Source organism: Triticum urartu, chromosome 3A (assembly GCF_056163025.1).
Source record: "Triticum urartu cultivar PI428250 chromosome 3A, HENAU_Tu73, whole genome shotgun sequence".
In the NCBI taxonomy this organism is placed as follows: Eukaryota; Viridiplantae; Streptophyta; class Magnoliopsida; order Poales; family Poaceae; genus Triticum; species Triticum urartu.
This window is the reverse complement of record NC_141875.1, coordinates 46,569,829-46,582,957: the sequence shown is the minus strand read 5'-3', so window position 1 is coordinate 46,582,957 and position 13,129 is coordinate 46,569,829. Positions and strand designations below refer to the sequence as shown.

Below are 13,129 nucleotides of genomic sequence, written 5' to 3'. Positions count from 1 at the left end.
TTTTCAATTTTTCCTTCAAATCCTCGTTTTCTCTTTCAACTAAATTTAACCTCTAGACATAGGGTCGGTTGGAATTTCCGGTTCAACTACCTCCTACATATACAAATATCTATGTCAACTTGATGGGCATAATTTGTCATAAACACGAAATGCAATGAATAGTTTAAAAGAGAATATACCACATCCGAATCATAACCTGGACGAGGGCCGACGGGGACGGATATCAAAACCATGGCACTATGTATAACAAACAACGTATGAGTAAGATAATTATACGAGTAACTATATATCCAAATCACACAAACATCAATTCTTTATATAAAACTTCATGAACAAGAGGCTCACCACAAGGTGGTGGCGGCGGCGGGACGTTGCGGGCGATCGACGGTGGTTACGATGGAGATTTAGAAGGCACTAAGTAAACCACACCTACATATGCAAACTAAGTGTTATTTTGACCTCAAATTGCATATAAATCAAATACTAGCACATATATATAATTCCTCCCAAATTACTAAACTCAAAAGTCAATCACTATATAAAGCATTGCACGAGCTAATCTAGCAATGAGAGATGAAAGGACAAAGTTGCTAACCTTTGTGATCATTTGAATGGATGAGGCCCTTCAAATCTTGACAAATTTTGGCAAAAATGTGTGATGAGCTTGAGAGGAAGAGGGAAAAGAACAGAGAGGAGAGGGGAAAGGGGAAGAACAGAGCGAGCTCGGGTGGACGAAGGGTCTATGTAGGACGACCTTTAGTACCGGTTCGTGATACGACCCGATACTAAAGGTGCTGGTGGAGCCCCGGACTGACAACATCCTGCCACCACTCACTTTAGTACCGGTTCATGGCACGAACCGGTGCTAAAGGTTCACCACGAACCGGTACTAATGATGTTCGCCCGCCTAGCCGTTGGAACCGGCACTAATGGACCCATTAGTGCCGGCTCAAATTCAAACCGGCACTAATGTGCTTCTCACTTGACCCTTTTTCTACTAGTGATATTAGCATTATTCTTATCCGCCCCCAAGCGAATCAAATTAAAATCACCCCCACCACCACAGGGAGGTTGATTGCCCTTTTGGCCCCAACCAGGTTGGTTAGTTCGAGCAGGAATGCCGGCGATCTGGAGTGATCGGCAGGTCCATAAACACACACGACCACCCACGACAAACCAGATACATGATGTTCAATAGTAGCGGCTAAAAGGAAAACACCAACGTCCCACTACATTACATCACATACATCCTTATTACAACCCAACAAAATGCCACCAGAATGCCCAACAGAGGGTACCCAGTGCCAATCAAAACGTTGTAAGGGGTCATAAGCGAGCAGTTCTCTAAAGGTAAAATCAGTCTTAATCGTCTCTTGAAGCGCAACCACGTCAATACGTTCTTTGGCCATGTATTCTTTAAGTTGTGTGCGCAGGCCACCGTGGCCACAACCACGTATATTCCAGAACATGTACCGCATCTAAATAATCCCGTTACGTAGGCGCACACCCCGAGAGGTCACCGCCTTTGCCACTCTCTTTCTAGCCGCCACTCGGCCATTAGAAGGAAGGACACCAGCTTCCCTAGCTTGTGTCGCCTCGTCGGGCACTCTCTCGTCACCAGTCTCTACTGGAACAATGGCTAACTCGTTGCTGTTAGCGCAATGTACGACGGCAGCCGCCAGCGCAGCCTGCGCCTCTTCCCTAGCACGCACGAGCGAAATAATGTCGGACTGAGACCCTCGGGTCTCCACGCCGCAATCGTCTAAAATGCTCGCGAGGTGATCATCCGAGAAGGCATTAAGAATGCGGAAAGATGGCAAGGGATTACCTGCAGCGTCCATGTTCTTGTCGGTGATGCGGAGTTTGGCGCTCTCCATGGAAGAGAGATCACCGAGCTTGGCCTTGGCCCGAACGCTAGGAGCGCGCTGCACCACCGGGATCTCCTTGGTGCGCCTGGCCTTGTTGTTAGTACCCGTCGCCCCCAGCGCCGCCCCCAGCTCGCCACCAAGGTCAGAAGTCGCCACCTCCGCCACCACCATCGCCTGCTTGTTAGCCGGCTTCCTCCCCGCCATTTTCTTAGGTTGATGACCAGCGCTGTTGGAACCCCGACGTGGAGCAGGGGTAAGGTCGCCACCCTCGTTCACCACTCAACCAGAGTTCGCCCCCACGGTCACTGCAGAGGATGAGGCAGGAAGAGAAACAGCCGAGGATACCCCGCCCGCTCCACTCAGGGTCGCCGCCACCTCGTTCGGGGCAGTGTTGGTCCCGAACTCATTGAAGGAAAGCTCCAGCGACCGGGCGAGCGGAGGCACGCTCACCGCGGTGTCCTGACTCGCCACCCCAATGGCACCAGCCTCAGCCGACAGCGTACCCAGCTTATCCCGCGTTTCCGTGTCAATCTCCGTGCCAATGGATGTATCCTGGATGCTGTCGTCTGGTTCTATCCCCCTGTCTTGCATCTTGGCATCCTGGTTCGCCGCAGCACTAGGACCGCCCTCGCCCCCATGCAGATCTTTTCCTGGTTCAGCCCTACCATGTTTGTCATTGCCCTGTGGCCGTACGCCCGGATTCGCGTCCATGGAAGGAGGATGGGAACGACCAGATCCAAGCTCGGCCCTCACACCACCCCTTTTGGGCAAGGTCTCATGCTCCACCTTGATTTGATCTCCCTCGTGGTTGAACCACACCTCGACGACACCATTCAGCTTCTCCGGGGCTTTGCAAGCGAGCTTCATCCGAACAGGCCCCAACCTGATCAGAGACAGTTCATCGACCACGATTGGCCGTCCCAGCATCCGGAACCCCTCCCTGATGCGGTCTTCACGGATGTGCTTCTTTGGGACTCCATGGAGCCGCACCCAAGTCTCCGGCATCACCATGGGCTGGACCTCCTCGTGAAGCATGTCGCGTACACGCGCAGTAATGTCATTGATCGACAGAAACAGCTTACCGCTAGATTTCGCCATGTTTAACAGATCTGCAGAAGGAAAGACCACCACGAAATCGTCATCGCCCACCTGTGTGACCTACCAATCCCATTCTCTCCGGTCACCATGTGCTTCAGTTCTTGTTCGAGAATCCGAAGATTAAGCTTCCCCGGCTCCGCAGAGAGGATGGCAGCGTTCTTGATGCGAGCATCGATGGGGGCTTCGTCCTCGTCCTCCTATTCAAACTCTAGGCAAAAGAAACCCTCCCCAGAGATGGCACTTCCCATGATTTGTAGGTGAAGCTGTCGGCCCCGTGTCGGGCAGTGCGCGGACCCGTGCCCTTCTTCCTTGCAGAGCACACAGAGGGGCAAGAACTTGCATTTGGATTGGTAGTGACCGAGTCGCCCGCACTTGAAGCACTCCACATCCGGCGCCTCCTCCAGTGGGATGGGTTCCTCCGCCGTACCCTTGGATGCAGAGGGCAGCGCCATCGCCAGTGGATCTGTAGGTGCACGCGGCTTCTTGGCCAATGGATCCCCGTGGCCCCCACCACAGTTGGGATGAGCCTCATGCTTCCTCTCAAGCTCGCACCGCCGCTGCTGAACCTTCTTCTTCTTCTTCTTCTTGCGCTCCTGCTGCTGGATCCACCACGGGGGAGGAGGACCCGAATCCCCCTCACGCCCGCCATGGTCGCGAGATCCCCCACGATCTTCTCTGGCCTCGCGGCCACCCGAACGATGGCGCATCACGCGCTTCGCCTTGTCGCGCAGCTCCCGTTCCTTGCATCGTTCCGCCTCCGGGTCTGAAATCTCCATCGGTCTCTTGTCTGCTCGCCGATCTCCCATCACCACCGCCGCGAAGGAATGGAGGAGGAGGGAGGAGGGGGGCAGATCTTGAGCGTGCGGGCGGATGAGCGAGGTGCCGCACCTCGCGAGTGGTGGCTGGAAACCCTAAATGGGGATCCAGGTAACCCCTCCTCACCCACTTATAGCCAGTGGTCGGGCGAGTACCGGGCCGAGGCGCGTTGGGCCGTTGGGGCGCGTGTGGCCGCAGGTCCGAGGCCATCTCCAGGCCCAACCCCACTGGTGGGGCAGAGACGCACCCAGTCTGTCCCCGCCGCCCAGGCCCAGAACCCTCAGCCAGCCCCGCACCCAACGCCAGCCCAGTAAGGACCCCCGCTGCCAGCCCGTCCAGCCCAACCCAAGGGCCCGGTGCAGAGCGCATCGTCTCCGAACCGCACAGCACCACCGCCGCCTCTGCCGCCGCCACCACTTGGGACGCCGGCAGGCACGGCCAGTCCTCCCTGGACAACTCCATCTCAACCACCAGTAGGCTCGCCGCTGTCTTGGATCGGATAAGCGTCGCCGGCCCCGACGAAACGCCAGCACCCGAGCCCGAGCCGCTGACCTCGACGGTAGCCAGATGCGCGAGGCCATGGTCCTGGAGCCACGGCCGCCCGGCGCAAAGCACCTCCCACGCCCCGAGCCCGAACCCACCACACTCTGCTTCGCCGCAAAGACCACGAAATCTCTGATCGACGGCCCTGCAGGCACCGCGCACAGGCCCCGCTCCAAAACCAGCGCCTCGTCCTCGACCTCCTCCTCGGAGTCCTCTGCTGCCAGCGCCCAAAAGCGATTGTGTCGAGCGCCGCCCCCCGCCTCAGGAGAGCCGGTGCGGCCCGCCCCGCCTCTCCCCTAGTGACCGCTCGCATCAGGCTGGACCACCGACCAGCCCGCCGCCTCCTCCATGGTCGGCACCAGCACCGAAATAGGCGCGTCGCCCGCGCAGTCGCCTTCCCGACTAATCCTCCGTCTCTTCAAACACACTCCTATTCCTGAATTTATCTCAAAATTTCCGGCGATGCGCTTTCAAGGGGAGGAGACGTTCCGGTCGGCATTTGTGCCCTGTCTGTTTGCTTTTTTGTCAATGTAAGGATAAGAGAGGGATAAACTTATTCGTCACGGGGAAACTGCTCCTAGGGAGAGAGGGGCGAATCCCAGGCGACTCTGTTCCCCTCTGCGTCCGCCAGCGTTCCCGTGGGTTCCCTCTCCCTCCGCCGGTCATTTCGGCGGCGGGAGGGTGGGGGAACCCTGGATCTACGCTCCGGTGTGTAGATACGTTGTGGGTAGTTAGGTTTCTGGCCGGCGGCACTGTGGAGGCGGAGTTGCTGCCGGGGAGAGTAAGGGTGCTGCCGCTCATTCCCCTCCGTGTCGCTGTCCTCCGGGGCTCCGCCGTCGAGCTTGCGGATTTTGGTGCTCGCGGATCTTGGGATCTGGCGTGATCTTCGTCCTTCGCGCTGGTCGAGGTCGCGTCGATGGCTGTGCTTGTGAGGTGCTCTTGCACTGCGCGGGGCTGTCGTCGCGAAGGTGATGGCCTGCTGCTGGAACCTTTGGTCCCCCGTCTTCGTCTTTGTCATGGTAAGGAGGCTCTGGTCTTGCTGTGGATGGCTGGGGGTTGGGCGGTGGCGCCGGTGTCGTCTGGTGTTGCTGCTTGTACAGGGCGTCTTGGTCGACTCCAGTTCTTCGTTCTGCCAGCTCCAGTGGTCGAGCGATGCTGGATCTTCTCCTGTCCGTCGTGCTAGTCCAGTTGGGCCTTAGCTAAAGACTTCCTGTCCGTGATTAATCCGTCTAGCAGATGTCAAAGTTACGCTGGCCTCGTGTGGGAGCAGCGGCAACGGCAGCGGCAGCACGCGGGCAGCTCATGGTGGTGTGTGGGGTGGTTCGGCTCCCTAGGGACCGGATTGTAGTTTTTTTCTTTATGGGGTGCTCTGTATCACTAGCTTGTGCTAATATAGTTCTGGGGTCCTTTTCGCAAAAAAAGAGAGGGATAAACTTTCCTAAAATGGTTGTTTGCTTGGGAACTCTAACGAGGAAAGGCACATAATAATTTTCTAAAAACACCATCGATTGACTATCCACCAAACAAGGAAGATGAAAAACTCGACCGCCGGGTAAATGTATTTTTATCTTTTTTTGCGTTGTGCAAGGTAAATGTGATTAGTAAACTCAAAATTAAACTGAAAATTCATACAGGAACATGCAAAATTCTGTGGAGAGCGACACGAGTTGATGAAGATAAAAAAGAGGCGTCAATTCAGTCGGCCGAAAACTATTATATACCATATGAGAAAAGAACATGCCAATAGATGACAGCAAAATTTATCTAATGTGTAGTTTGTAAACCAGAAACTTGCTACTCGAGGCTCACCTTGTTCGTCACATCCTTCGAAATTTTCTGGCCCCTGCCGGAACTCATTGTGAGGAGCCTACTGGCACTGTGCTTCGCCACATGGCCAGCGGCCACCTGCCAACTAGCGTGTCGTCGATCCTTATGCCGGCCATGGCGATGACATCCTTTGCCATGTCGGTACTGATCAGCTCCAAGAATCTGGCAGATATATGGCAAGCATAATTGATCAAATATATTCTATAAATTACCTAGGTCTAGCCTGTTAGTTGAAGGATGCCCACCGTTTTCTTCGCGCTCCTTGGCTAAGAGTGGCCAAGGACGAATGAACTCGATGCAATAATCCTCGAGCTTGGATCAATTGTGACAGTGAACGTGAGCCAGCTTCAACATGTCTAATGCGTTATCTTTTGAGATGTGCTCAGCCAAGAAGTTTTGACATATGGCCTTCATCCTGTCCAGGCCGAACCGACATGCCGCCCCGAGCATCTCTCCTGCCGCCCCTGTGCTAACGAGAGGTTCTAGCTTGTCGGTGTAGACAAAGTTGAGCATGGCCTTGAAGACATCAGCCTTCATACCGTCAACCTGTATGAGGTTGTCATCCCTGATATTCACTGCTCCTGCCATCGCTTCACATAGGATTGGCGATCGCGCGGCGATCAAAAGACGGTGGGCGTGAATTTCGCTATTCTCGACCAGAAAGCACACGTCCGCCCCATCTCCGCTCACCAGCAGCTTCCCAAGTTGCGATGTGATGCTGGAATCGGGCACGGTGATCATGGCCCTGGTCGTGGGAGAGCAGGTAATAGTGTAGGGATGCGTGATAAGAGCAACGTTGCAGTGTATGGTTAAGGAGCCATCATGTGCTAGGTACTTTGATTTTGCAGACTCAAAGGTGATTAACCTTCCAAGTCCCCAGCCTTCATTGTTTTGGGCGTATACTGCACATATTTGTTGTTCCACGTAATCTATGGCCATGTTTGACTTCCTACTTGGGTCAAAGATCTTGAAGGTGCTGGACACCTCGACACCACGGTCCGGAGGATCAGTCAACAGCCTGAGGTACACAGAGATGTTCCCTTGGTTCTCTGCTGCATCTCCTACCGGGTTCACCTCTATCCTCCAGTTGTAACCACCGATGTGGAAAGCACCCGAATGGATCACATGGCCAACACCATGGCTCCTCTGAACTGAAAGGAAGTTGGGTATCCTGAACTCGTGCACGCCATGCACTTTTTGGGACATGTTATAAGTAGACCAGGTCTTCCCAAGTGGCAGGCCATTGATACGGCCCGACGTCCGAGGACGAGGAGTTATGTGCGGCTACTCTTTCCATGATCTCGGTTATCAAAGAGGTGCAGCTTTCTTTGATGATGAGCTCCTGGAACTCTTGTGTCTTGGTCACAGCAGCGCACATGGCAGGGTCGGAACTCGGAAGCTATGTACTCGATGCAAGAATCCTCGAGCTGGCGGCAGCTGTAGCGGCCGCGCACGACCAGCAACGTGGCCATGACATTGGTGGTGTCCATGCTCTCGGACAGTATGTTCTCGCACATAAGCCTCAGCCTCTCTACGTCATAGCGATCTGCAGCCACGAGGAGATCGCGTGCCATGGCTCCACGGCGCCTCGCCGCATATCTCTCCTTGCAAGCAGGCTGGTGTTTGCTTGTTGGTTTGATGGGCAGCTCATCAGTGTAGATGAAGCGGAGCATGGCCCTAAAGGTGGAGGTTCTCATGTCTTCGATGACGACGCGCGTGGCAGCAGCACCATCATTCGTCTGCCAGCGGAACTGCGCGGCGAAGACCGGCGATTGCATGGCGAGCACGAGCTTGTGCGCCCGGATCTCGGTCTGCTCCACAACGAAGGTCACGTCTGGCTGCAAGCAAGGTGGTCTCATGTCTGGTTCTGGTCCATCCACGAGCAGAAGTTTGCGGATATCCTGAGAGATGGTGGGTGGAGGCACCATGCAAAGTGGTGGCGTGTCTTCGGTGGTGGGGGTGCACGCCTCGATTATGAGGTCGACGGTGCAGTGGATGGTGAGGCGATCGTCTCTCACGTAGCTGCTCTCATGGGCAAGGAACGCGCGGGGAACCGAGAGCTTCCAGGTCATGCCCGATGTAGCCGTCGTGGAGATGGAGAAGACGTTGGAGCCGCCGCTTCGCCACACGGCAGGTGGCGACTCACCCAGCGGGTCCTCGATCCGGAGACTGGCCTTGGCGACGACGTCCTTGGTGATCCGGAGGCTGAGCAGCTCGAGGGAGATTGACGAGAGTTCACCCTTATAATCGAACCAGCAGCCGAGCTCCCAGGTGTGGCCACCGGCGCAGAAGGCGCCGGACCTGATGATGGTGAAGCAGTATTTGTCGGCGACGCTGCCGAGATGCTTCCGCTGGCTGTAGCCGACGATGTCAAACTGGTGTGTGCCACGGACGAGCTTTGTCCTGTGCGTCGACGCCTTCCTCTGCGGCTCCGACGCCATGACCGGGCGGTTCAGCTTCTCGATCGCTAGATCGATCGATGAGGATGCAAAGTTGCAAACGCAAACACGTGTGCTTAAGAAAACACAGATTTTTTTTTTGAGGGAACAAGAAAACATAGATTTGATTGAACTCGATCTCCTTATATATGATTTTGTTTATCAACTCAAAGAGGTTTATTAGTTAACCAATGATTTCTATTTTATTCTGCCAGTTTGACACCAATTTCCCGGCAACGCTCCATTGAAGCACCGGTGATGCAGCACCGTCGACGGCAGACATGGATGCTGCGTTGTAGCACCGTCGCCGGCGAGCATCTACATGGATGCTACGTCGCAGCAAATCACCGCCAAGCAGCACCATGGATGCTTCGTTGCAGTATCGTAGTTGTCGTGGAATTGTCATGGCAGATGTCCTTAGTGTCAGGACTTAGTCGCGAGGCCAACGCATCTATGTGGTAGCTTGAGAGCGGTCGAGCGGGACGAGAGACGCGATGTTTTTACCCAGGTTCGGCCCCTCACGGTGGAGGTAAAAGCCTACATCCTGCTTCATTGATATTGATGATGATGACCATGGTTACAAGATTGCTCTATCTCGCGAGCTATTGTCTAAACCTAACTTGTCCAACCCGTGGAACTTGTCCCTCTCCCTCCTTTTGGGGAGCCCTGCCCCTCCTTATATATGTTGGAGGGACGGGTTACATGTAGAGTCCTATTAGGATTAGGACTAGTCTATTTCTAATACAAACCGGAGACAAGTCCAGGTCTTAACTCCTTGTAAGATAAATGTTCCTCATGCCTTTCCTCTTAAACCGGCCCACGATTATCATAAACTGGCATGTTGGGCCTTGGGCCTTGTCATCCATCTGGAACACGCGCCGGGTCACCAATGAGTCTTCAGGCTCGTGAATCGTCATATCAGTGAACCGCCAGACACGTAAACCGCCAATCCTTTGGCGGTTTACCAATGAAACACCTAGTCCGGTCGGGTTATACTTCCGGCCGGTTTACGCCGCGGGGTATATCCCCGACATTAGCCCCCAAGTTTAGCTTGGATTTATCCATGGTAAACTTATGCTGCAAAATTAACACAAGAACAAATTTGATAGGTTGTGCTCCGGGTTAAGAATTCTTGTAAACCGGTACCTGATCACCCTTAAGTCCTTGTTATTTCCTCCTTCTGGGAAGTCCGGGTCAACAGACCAGCTTCATAATCAATTTGCCGACATTGGTTTGTCACAGAAATATTATGAAGAATAACTCCTTTGATTCAGCTCCCAAAGCGCTGGTTTAAGAAATATGGGTCTTGAAATACTTATCTGATATTCAGCTGGTTTGAAGATGTAAAACTTGCCGGTTTGAGAATGTTAAACTGTGCCGGTTTAAGACTTGAACTTGCCGGTTTATCATTATAGGTTTACAAATATTGACGGCACCAGGTCATAATTGTTGTCGACACCGGGTCATGTAACTGATCTTCCTGATTTGTTCAAAACTGATAAAATGAAGATGTTCCTCCTTTATATGCATAATACCTGTAGCCCCCAAGTCTTAAGAGGAGAACATAGTGATAACTTAAGACTTGCTCCAATAAGTGTTTCAACCTTGAAGAAATCTGGTTTGTTCATCTAAAAACTGAATACTCCATATATGTAGCCCCCAAGTGCCGGGTTGTCATGCTTGCAGCAACTTGGGACTTGTAATTGCTTATAAAAACTTCAATCAGTGTAACCCCCAAGGGTCGGGTCATTATGCAATAATGAGCAGGAACTTTGTAAATATAATTATGTTGATTTTAGCAGTGATGTGTAGCCCCCAAGGGCTGGCTTAGTAAGACAATACTGAACCGGGACTTGATATATACTTCATTGAAAATAACATCTTATAATGTAGCTTCCATCGTAGGGTTTGAACCCACGTCCACAAGGTTAAGAGCTTTGTGCTTTACCAACTGAGCAATGGATCCTTCAATATTATGGACAAAAACTTGTGTACCTTGAATTGTTGACAGGAGCAATTGGTAGCCCCCGAGGGCCAACTCATTATAATATGATGAGTCGGGTCTTCAGTAAGACTAGTAAAAATGACTTTGCATTAGCCCCCAAGTGTCATGATGCATGCTTGCAGCGACATGAGACTTGCATGTAATCTCAATTTGAATAATGTAGCCCCCAAGTGTCGGGTTGTAAGCCTGCAGCGACTCGGAACTATTCCTTCCATGGCAAAATAAATCATATTCATCGACAAAATAATATCCATTGCGCTAAAGCGACTTTGAAAACCTCAATCATAATATTAATAACCATAATAAAAATCCAGCCATGTTGGCTATTTGAATATTTGAATAATATAATCCAATGATTTATGAGCGCATGATTCCAATGGCGCAATCCAAATATATATTGGCGACTTATAGTCGAAAGCCAGGCAGGGTCAACAAACACTGGATATTATCTTATCTCATACTGGCGACTTATAGTCCAAAGCCAGGCCGGGTTTAATAAACGCCGGTGATTTATAATCATACTTTATTCAACCTGTTTCTGCATACAACAAGTTTAAAGTGTCCTGGCGGTTTACCGCCGGACGGGTCATAATGCCCGACATATAACCTGGGTTTATAACCGAGGCTGCACTTAAGAATAATCAAATATGAAATACATCATACCTATGACATTGAATCACATCGTTGGTTTACCAACTTTTTGTAGTAAGAGTGATAACCCCAATCTTGAGTAATGATAACTCCTTTCATATTGTGCCGGTTTATGATAAAACCGTACCGGGTTGTGATAAACACCGGTTTAACCATATATAATACTGGCGACTCGTAGTCAAATCAGACCGGGCTGATAGTCTCCGGATTATAATTTGATCCTGTACTGACAACTTGTAGTTGAAAGTCGAGCCGGGTTGATAAACACCGGTTTACTCCACAATAGGATGGTAACAGAAAATCAAACCGGGCAGATAGCCTCCGGATTAAGATTTGACCGTGTTCAGTCAATTTGTAATTTGATAGTCGAACCGGTTTAAGAATTGTCGATTTAAAAAACGCAACAAAAGAAATATTTATCAAAACAAAATTTCAAGCAAAGGCAATGATAAAACCATTTGTAAAAAGAGGCTATTGAGCCGATCAAATGGCGTTACCATGGTCGGACACGACCAAGCCCCCGATAGGCGTAGCTATGGTTCAAGTCAGCCTGGTTCCCAAATGAAACAGTGGCATTATGCCGATCAAAAGGCGTGGCAATGGTTCAGGCTCGACCAAGCCCCCAAGTGATTCTGTGGCCTTAGGCCGATCAAGAGGCGTGACTATGGTTCAGACGTGACCACAAGTCCCCAAGTGATGCATTGGCATTACGCCAATCAAGAGGTGTAGCGATGGTTCGGGTTCGACCAAAGCCCCCAAGTGATGTTGTGGCACTAGGCCGATCAAGAGGCGTGACTATGGTTCAGACGTGACCACAAGTCCCCAAGTGATGCTGTGGCTTTACGCCTATCAAAAGGTGTTGCATTGGTTCAGACATGACCAAGCCCCCAAGTGATGTTGTGGCACTAGGCTGATCAAGAGGCGTGACTATGGTTCAGACGTGACCACAAGTCCCCAAGTGATCATTAATATGATAAGCCAATAAGGCATGATACCCATGTTTGAACCGCGCATCATGGCAGCAGGTCCTCTTTGGCACCTTTTAACTTTTTGCAAGAGATAAATCCTTCTTGAACCGGATGTTAAACCGGATATTGACAGCTTCAAAGCTTTGTGGGAAACATCTTTCCCTTGAACCGGATTTTCAACTGGAATCTTCATTTTCAGCCGAAAATTTTCTGACGGCCTTTAAAATTTGCACCAATATGGCGGTTTAGGGTCCTGCATTTAGATAACTTTGCAAGCCGGAGTAATTGCTCTTTCAAAGAAAGCAATATATAATGTAAATATATATTGGATGGATTTCACCTGATATGTCAGTCCAGTTGATATCCAACATGGCTGGATTATACGCCAGTACGGACAAAAAAGTCGACCGCGGCATTGCTGATGTAGTCCGGGCTGCGGGGGCGGCGGTTTGTGTTCCTGTTCACCAGTGTGATATGCACAAATGCCGGCGCAGAACAGCTATTACGCGTCGTCCGTAGTAGGGCATCACTTTTATAGTGAGCACTTGTCCTGTATAGAAAGATATAGGCCAGAGTAATCGTTCTTGGAAAAACAATATGTATAAAAAAGAAACAAATGGAAAATATAGCACCTGGAAATTTAATTGGCCGTGCTACCAGCGAGTAGTAGCATGCTTTTTGTCTGCACGTACCGACTGCTCCACAGTAAACCGGCCAGAACTCATGCCATGGCCTGGTGACTGTTAGCACCAGGATTTGATTTTTTATGGGATATCAACCCAGTCGTCATGACGAGGCGAGTATGAAGATGAATCATCAGGCACAATTAACTCCTACTGATTATTTTTAGTAGTCATCCGTGCGGGTCAACACCTCCCCTTATCTGGCGAGGCGGGTTACTGCTTTCGCAGTGTC

At 51.3% G+C, this 13,129-nt stretch overlaps 1 pseudogene; it reads right to left on the bottom strand.

Annotated features, from left to right (window-relative positions):
* Positions 1-938: 938 nt before the first annotated feature.
* On the bottom strand, positions 939-8,593 carry LOC125546609 (BTB/POZ and MATH domain-containing protein 4-like; annotated as a pseudogene).
* Positions 8,594-13,129: the final 4,536 nt, after the last annotated feature.